The sequence below is a fragment of the Pelodiscus sinensis genome, chromosome 3, assembly GCF_052426305.1.
Source record: "Pelodiscus sinensis isolate ZL-2025 chromosome 3, ASM5242630v1, whole genome shotgun sequence".
Classification (NCBI taxonomy): Eukaryota; Metazoa; Chordata; order Testudines; family Trionychidae; genus Pelodiscus; species Pelodiscus sinensis.
Window position 1 is genome coordinate 3,001,509 of NC_143054.1, and position 6,628 is coordinate 3,008,136.

A 6,628-nucleotide genomic window follows, 5' to 3' on the forward strand; every position below is an offset into this window, starting at 1 on the left:
GTGGTTGGTGTCTGCTACAGGCCGCTGAATCAGGTGGATGAGGTAGATGAGGCTTTCTTCGGACAACTGAGAGAAGTTTCCAGATCGCAGGCCCTGGTTCTCATGGGGGATTTCAATAATCCTGACATCTGTTGGGAGACCAATACGGCAGTACACAGACAATCCAGGAAGTGTTTGGACAATGTTGGGGATAACTTCTTGGTACAAGTGCTGAAGGATCCGACCAGGGGCCGTGCGCAGCTTGACCTTCTGCTCACAAACAGGGAGGAACTAATAGGGGAAGTAGAGGTGGGTGACAACCTGGGCAGCAGTGACCATGAGATGGTCAAGTTCAGGATCCTGACAAAAGAAAGAAAGGAGAGCAGCAAAATACACATTCTGGAGCAGACTTTGACTCCTAGGGTATGTCTACACTACAGTGCTATTTCAAATTAACGAAATAGTTAATTTGAATTAAGCTAATTCGAAACAACACATCTAGACACAACAATTATTTCAAAATAGCATTTTGCTATGTCGAAATAGCACGTGCACACTGAGTGGACCCTGAACCGAAGTTAAGGCTGGCCAGAGCCAGTGCCAGCAGGGCACCAGGTTAGGACTTAGTGTGTGGGGCTGCTGCCTGAGGCTAACTGAGCTCCGTGCTAAAAGGGACCCCCACCCTGGACAGACAGTTCTCAGGGTTCCCTGCTTGCTTGTCTACCTCGATGAGGGATAGCAAAGCAGTCCTGGTTTGGAGTGCCCTGAGTGCTCGCACTCGGGACACCACAGCACTCGGCCACATGGAGCTAGAGCTGCCCCTGGGCACGCCGGTGCGTCTCATGGGGTCATTGCCATCAGCCCAGCTGCACTTGCTGTAGGCTGCCATCCAGGGGGTGCATCGGGTCCTGCTCCTGGGTTCACATGTGGCCTTTGGTGGCCAGGCTGGCAGCTATCCTGCCATAGCCGGCTGTGTTCCTCCATCTAGTGCAGAGATCATGGATGTTGGGGGCATCCCCTCCAAACCTGAATAAGGTCCATGATCTCCATCCTGGACCAGGAAGGCGCCCGCCTACTCCAGCCCCTGGGAGCTGGCAGACTGCTCCTGGGACGCAGTAGAGGGCTGAATGCCAGTGGCTTGGTGGCTCATGTTTTGGGGCCACTGGGTCAAGGGCCCCGGTGGTCACTGCTGGCTCTGGGCTGACAGGCTTGGAGCTGGCACAGGCACTGTGGCCAGGGTCCAACCCTTTAATGGCTGGGGGAGAGGAGAGTAAGTTTTCCTTGTTGTGGCCACCAGGGCTCCCTGGGAAGGGCTGAGGCCCCTTATTTCGAAATTTGAAATAACTATTTCAAATTAGGTGTTACTCCTCATAGAATGAGGTTTACCAAATTCGAAATAAGGGCTCTACTATTTTGAATTTATTTCGAAACAGCGGTTTGCCTGTGTAGACGCTATTAAAGTTAATTCGAAATAACTGCTGTCATTTCAAATTAACTTTGTTGTGTAGACATATCCCTATAGAGAACTGATGGGCAGGATCCCCTGAGATGTAAAATGAAGGGGAAAGGAGTCCAGGACAGCTGGCAGTATTTTAAAGAAGCCTTATTGAAGGCACAGAAAGAAACCATCCCGACACGTAGCAAGAGACGCAAACATGGTAGGACACCAGACTGGCTTACAGGGGAAATCCTTGGTGAACTTAAGCACAAAAAGGAAGCTTACAAAGAGTGGAAACTTGGACAGATGACCAGGGAGGGGTTTAAATGTCTAGCTCGAGAATGCCGGGGGGTTATCAGAAAGGCAAAAGCGCAGTTGGAATTGCGACTGGCTAAGGATGTGAAGGATAACAAGAAAGGTTTCTACAGGCATGTCACAAGAAGAAGGTGATCAGAGAGGGTGTGCAGCTCCTAATGGATGAAGGAGGTAACCTAGTGACAGATGATGTGGGGAAAGCTGAAGTACTCAATGCTTTCTTTGCCTCTGTATTCACGGACAAGGTCAGTTCCCAGATTAATGTGCTAAGTGATGCAATATGGGACAAAGGTGGACAACACTTGGTGGGTAAAGAACAGGTTAGGAACTACTTAGAAAAGCTAAACATACACAAATCCATGGGACCAGACTTAATGCACCCGAGGGTACTGAGGGAGTTGGCAAATGTCATTGAGGAGCCTTTGGCCATTATCTTTGAAAAGTCGTGGAGATCGGGAGAAATCCCGGATGATTGGAAAAAGGCAAATGTAGTGCCCATCTTCGAAAAAGGGAAGAAGGACGATCCAGGGAACTATAGGCCAGTCAGTCTTACCTCGGTTCCTGGAAAAATCATGGAAGGGATCCTCAAGAAATCCATTTTGAAGCACTTGGAAGAGGGGAAGGTGATCAGAAATAGTCAGCATGGATTCATGATGGGCAAGTGGTGCCTGACCAATCTGATTAGCTTCTACGATGAGATAACTGGCTCTGTGGACATGGGGTTATCAGTGGATGTGATCTACCTTGACTTTAGCAAGGCTTTTGATATGGTCTGCCACAATATTCTTTCCAGCAAGTTAAGGAAATGTGGACTGGACAGTAAGATGAATAGAAAGCTGGCTGGAAGGTTGGGCCCAGAGGGGAGTGATCAACGGCTTGATGTCAGGATGGTGGTCAGTGCCCCAAGGATCGGTGCTAGGACCGGTTTTGTTCAACATCTTTATTAATGACCTGGATGAGGGGATGGATTGCACCCTCAGCAAGTTTGCGGATGACACTAAGCTAGGGGGAGAGGTAGATATGCTGGAGGTCAGGAATAGAGTCCAGAGTGACTTAGACAAATTGGAGGATTGGGCCACAAGAAATCTGATTAAGTTCAACAAGGACAAGTGTAGAGTCCTGCACTTGGGATGGAAGAATCCCAAGCATTGGTACAGGCTGTGGACCGACTGGCTAAGTAGCAGTTCTGCAGAAAAGGGCCTGGGGGTTACAGTGGATGAGAAGCTAGATATGAGTCAACAGGGCGCCCTTGTAGTCAAGAAGGCTAATGGCATATTAGGTTGCATTAAGAGGAGCATTGCCAGCAGATCCAGAGAAGTGATTATTCCTCTTTACTCAGCTCTGGTGAGGCCACATCTGGAGTACTGTGTCCAGTTCTGAGCCCTCAATTACAGAAAGGATGTGGATGCATTGGAGAGGGTCCAGCGGAGGGCAACCAAAATGATTAGGGGGCTGGAGCATATGACCTATGAGGAGAGGCTGAGGGATTTGGGTCTGTTTAGTCTGCAGAAGCGAAGAGTGAGGGGGGATTTGAGAGCAGCCTTCAACTTCCTGAAGGGAGGTTCCAAAGAGGATGGAGAGAGGCTGTTCTCAGTAGTGACAGATGTCAGAACAAGGAGCAATGGTCTCAAGTTGTGGGGGGAGAGGTCCAGGTTGGATATTAGGAAAAACTATTTCACTAGGAGGGTGGTGAAGCACTGGAATGGGTTCCCTAGGGAAGTAGTGGAGTCTCCATCCCTAGAGGTGTTTAAGCCTTGGCTTGACAAAGCCCTGGCTGGGTTGATTTAATTGGAATTGGTCCTGCCTTGGGCAGGGGGCTGGACTTGATGGCCTTCTGAGGTCTCTATGAGTCTATGAGAGAAGCAAAACTGCACAAAAGAGGCAAAATTCCCAAATAAGGAGTCAGAGAGGGGAGAACTTGACAAAGGACATTCCATTGCTTATTGCTCATGGCTAGGCAAGCAGAATTGGGTGTTGTAAGCAGGATTTTCCAACATCAGTTGTGAACACGTTCACAGACCTCATCCCCACTCGAACTGTCCCTCGTTGAGGAGAATATATACCATTCCAATTTGCCACATGGGTTGGAGTCCATCGATTTGGTATATTGGGGGTGACGTGCATGCCGGACTCTTGCCTCAACCAAATTCACCAACAGTACCTGGGGTTTGGCCAGCCCGTGTGAGTGGTGTGTGTGAATGTGCTTATGAGAGTGTGTATCAAAATTGGGCTAAGAATCAGAGTGTGACATTGGATTAAGAATTAGACTGTTAACTATTCAAGTTAAGTACTGCTTTTGAGCTGCTTTCTAATTGCTTACTATAGATTTAAACATTGCTTTTGAACTGCTTCTTAATTATCTGTAATAAAGTTTGTTAAAGGCATATTTTGTCTGCTGTGAATTTATTGTTCCGTGTCAGCCTGACACATCAGAGTGTTGTTAGCCTGATCAACCATGCAACAGGACCCTCTTGTGACAGACACCTCATGCTCCTTACTCCCCACCCCCTTACTCCTGCAGAAAGGGGGAATAGTAGCACTCTGCCAGCAAGTGGGGTGTGCCAGACCCACTGGGGCAGTACATGAGCCACTGCCCTGTTCCGCTGGCATGCTCGTCCAGACTCTGTCTCCCCTACCACCCACAGGATCATGCCTTGGCAGGTCCCTTCTTGTGCCTGCCACCAAATTGAGTTCAGATGTTCCCTGAGAATTCTTGTGTACCTGCTGTACGGTGGTCCCGTGAAAACATACCTGTGGCCTTGCACAGAACACGTCTCCATTGTTTTCGGTACGTTAACAGATTAGATTTTATCTCCTGAAATGTGTGCCCTTCTAACTATTCATTACTGAGGGAACAGCACCCAGCCTGCTGCCATTCCCCCAGCCCAGCAGCTTTGCACCTTGCACAAATCCAAAGGTGAAAATGGAAAAGGGAAGACTTGTTCAAGGAGCGAATGCAACTTGCCCAGGGAGCCCGTAACCCAGTGGAAGGATACGATACGGGGATAGGGGAGGCAAGCAGAGGATCAGGAAAGGAGAGAGGTGTGTCTGGAGAGGAGAGCATGCTAGTAAGCACCAGGAGACTTGTCGTCCCCTGATGGCTGTGATGGACCACATGTCTCCTTTCCATTACATGTATATGTGCAGCATCACCCCCGTTCCGTGCAGACCAACTTTCCTGCCTCACCCAGTTGCCCTAGATCACCGGAGGTGGTTCTCAAAGGCAGCCTCACACTCCAAGGAGCATCACAAAGCAGAAGCTGCCCACTCATATTTCTGATCCCCACCGCCTGAGTGTCCCGCCATGGACTCCTTTTCTGTCCCTGCTGGGTTCCCTAAATAGAACCACATGACTTCTGAGCAGTGCTCTCTTTACTGCTTTGTATTTCAGAACTGGAGGGGTTTCCAGGCAAGCACACTGAGGGCAGGGGCACCTCGCTGAGATGTGCATGGCTCTCAAAACTGGCCATTCCGAAAACCTTCTTTCAAAGCCTCTCTGATTTGCACTGCCCAGCGCTGTCCCGGCTACTGCCCGGTACTTGGCTGCTCAAAACCTCTGGCTTGGTGATCTTCCCCCGCCCTGCCAGAGACCTTTCCCCCTTGTTCTCACAGAGATTATGGAGCACGCAGCAGGCTGCCACCAGCAAGGGAACGTGGCATTCGCTGAGGTCTAACCCAGTAAAGAGACTCTAAACCCTTCCCTTTAAACGCCCCAATGCACATTCCACCCCCGTTCTGCACTGGCCTAGCATGTAGTTGAAGAGCCCTTGCTGGGGTCCAGGCACATTGATGTCAGTGCCACCAAGGAGTACCTCAGGCAGTTTGTGTGTCCTTGGCCAGGTGGTCTGGTGCACAGAGGGGGATGTGCGTTCCCTCTACTGCCCCACTGCACTTAGGGAAGCCCATCACAGCAAAGGCATCCACTGTGGCAGCCACGTTTCCCAGTCACTACCCTCCATGGCAGACAGATATTGATCTTGCACATGCAAATGTTTTGAAGTTACTGCTGATCGTCCTGTACCTGCATCACCAGGTGATCCCACCAGTCTGTGCTTGTCTGAGGGCATGGCGTGTGGTTCGATATTTAGATCCAGGGGAAACCAGGACACTCCAGTGAGACTCAACCACTTTTTATTTATTACAAGCTTTAAGCAGTTAACGTTGTTTACATTTTACAAGCCTTAAAAACAAGACTATACAATTGAACTCATAAATAAGGTACATTCTAAAGCAATTAATACAGCACAAAGCAATGCAAAAGCAATTAAGAGAAGATTACTGCAATACAATAATTAAGCCTAATTCACTGACACTTCACCCGCATGCCACCTTCAGTACCCAGCAGGAGGTCACGGTCCGTTTGATTCCCACCTGTCGGAACGTCACACACTGAGGCTGCCGGTGTGAAGGGTCTATTACTTCTAGTTACAACAAGCAAGACCTGTGGGTCAACCCTGTTCCCTCCCTCCCATCAATTCTTCTTACTAAGCCCATTTTATAGCAAAGCGAGACTTGGTCGTTCTAATGATACCTACCAATCAACTGAATACTGTGTATGATACCTGTTATGCTCATATTTGGGATACAGCCTGCTCTATGCCTGTATCTAATTGACAGCTCTATGCCTGTATCTAATATTTTCTTAATAAAAATGTTATGTACCAGTGCTGAGTTTTTCCCAATGCTCTCGGCATGGTTTCACCACAGCATACTCCCTACGCACCATTGTTTAAAGCACGCCTGACTCTCAGAGTTCACCCTTCCTCAGCCTGGCCTGTGTGTGTATGTACAACAGACCTGAGACAGGCCTGGGTTTGCTTTGTTAGAAATCCGCACTTTGGGCAAGACAGACATTGTTAGTCTGGTGGAGGCAGGGCTGGAGAATGCAGATATTCT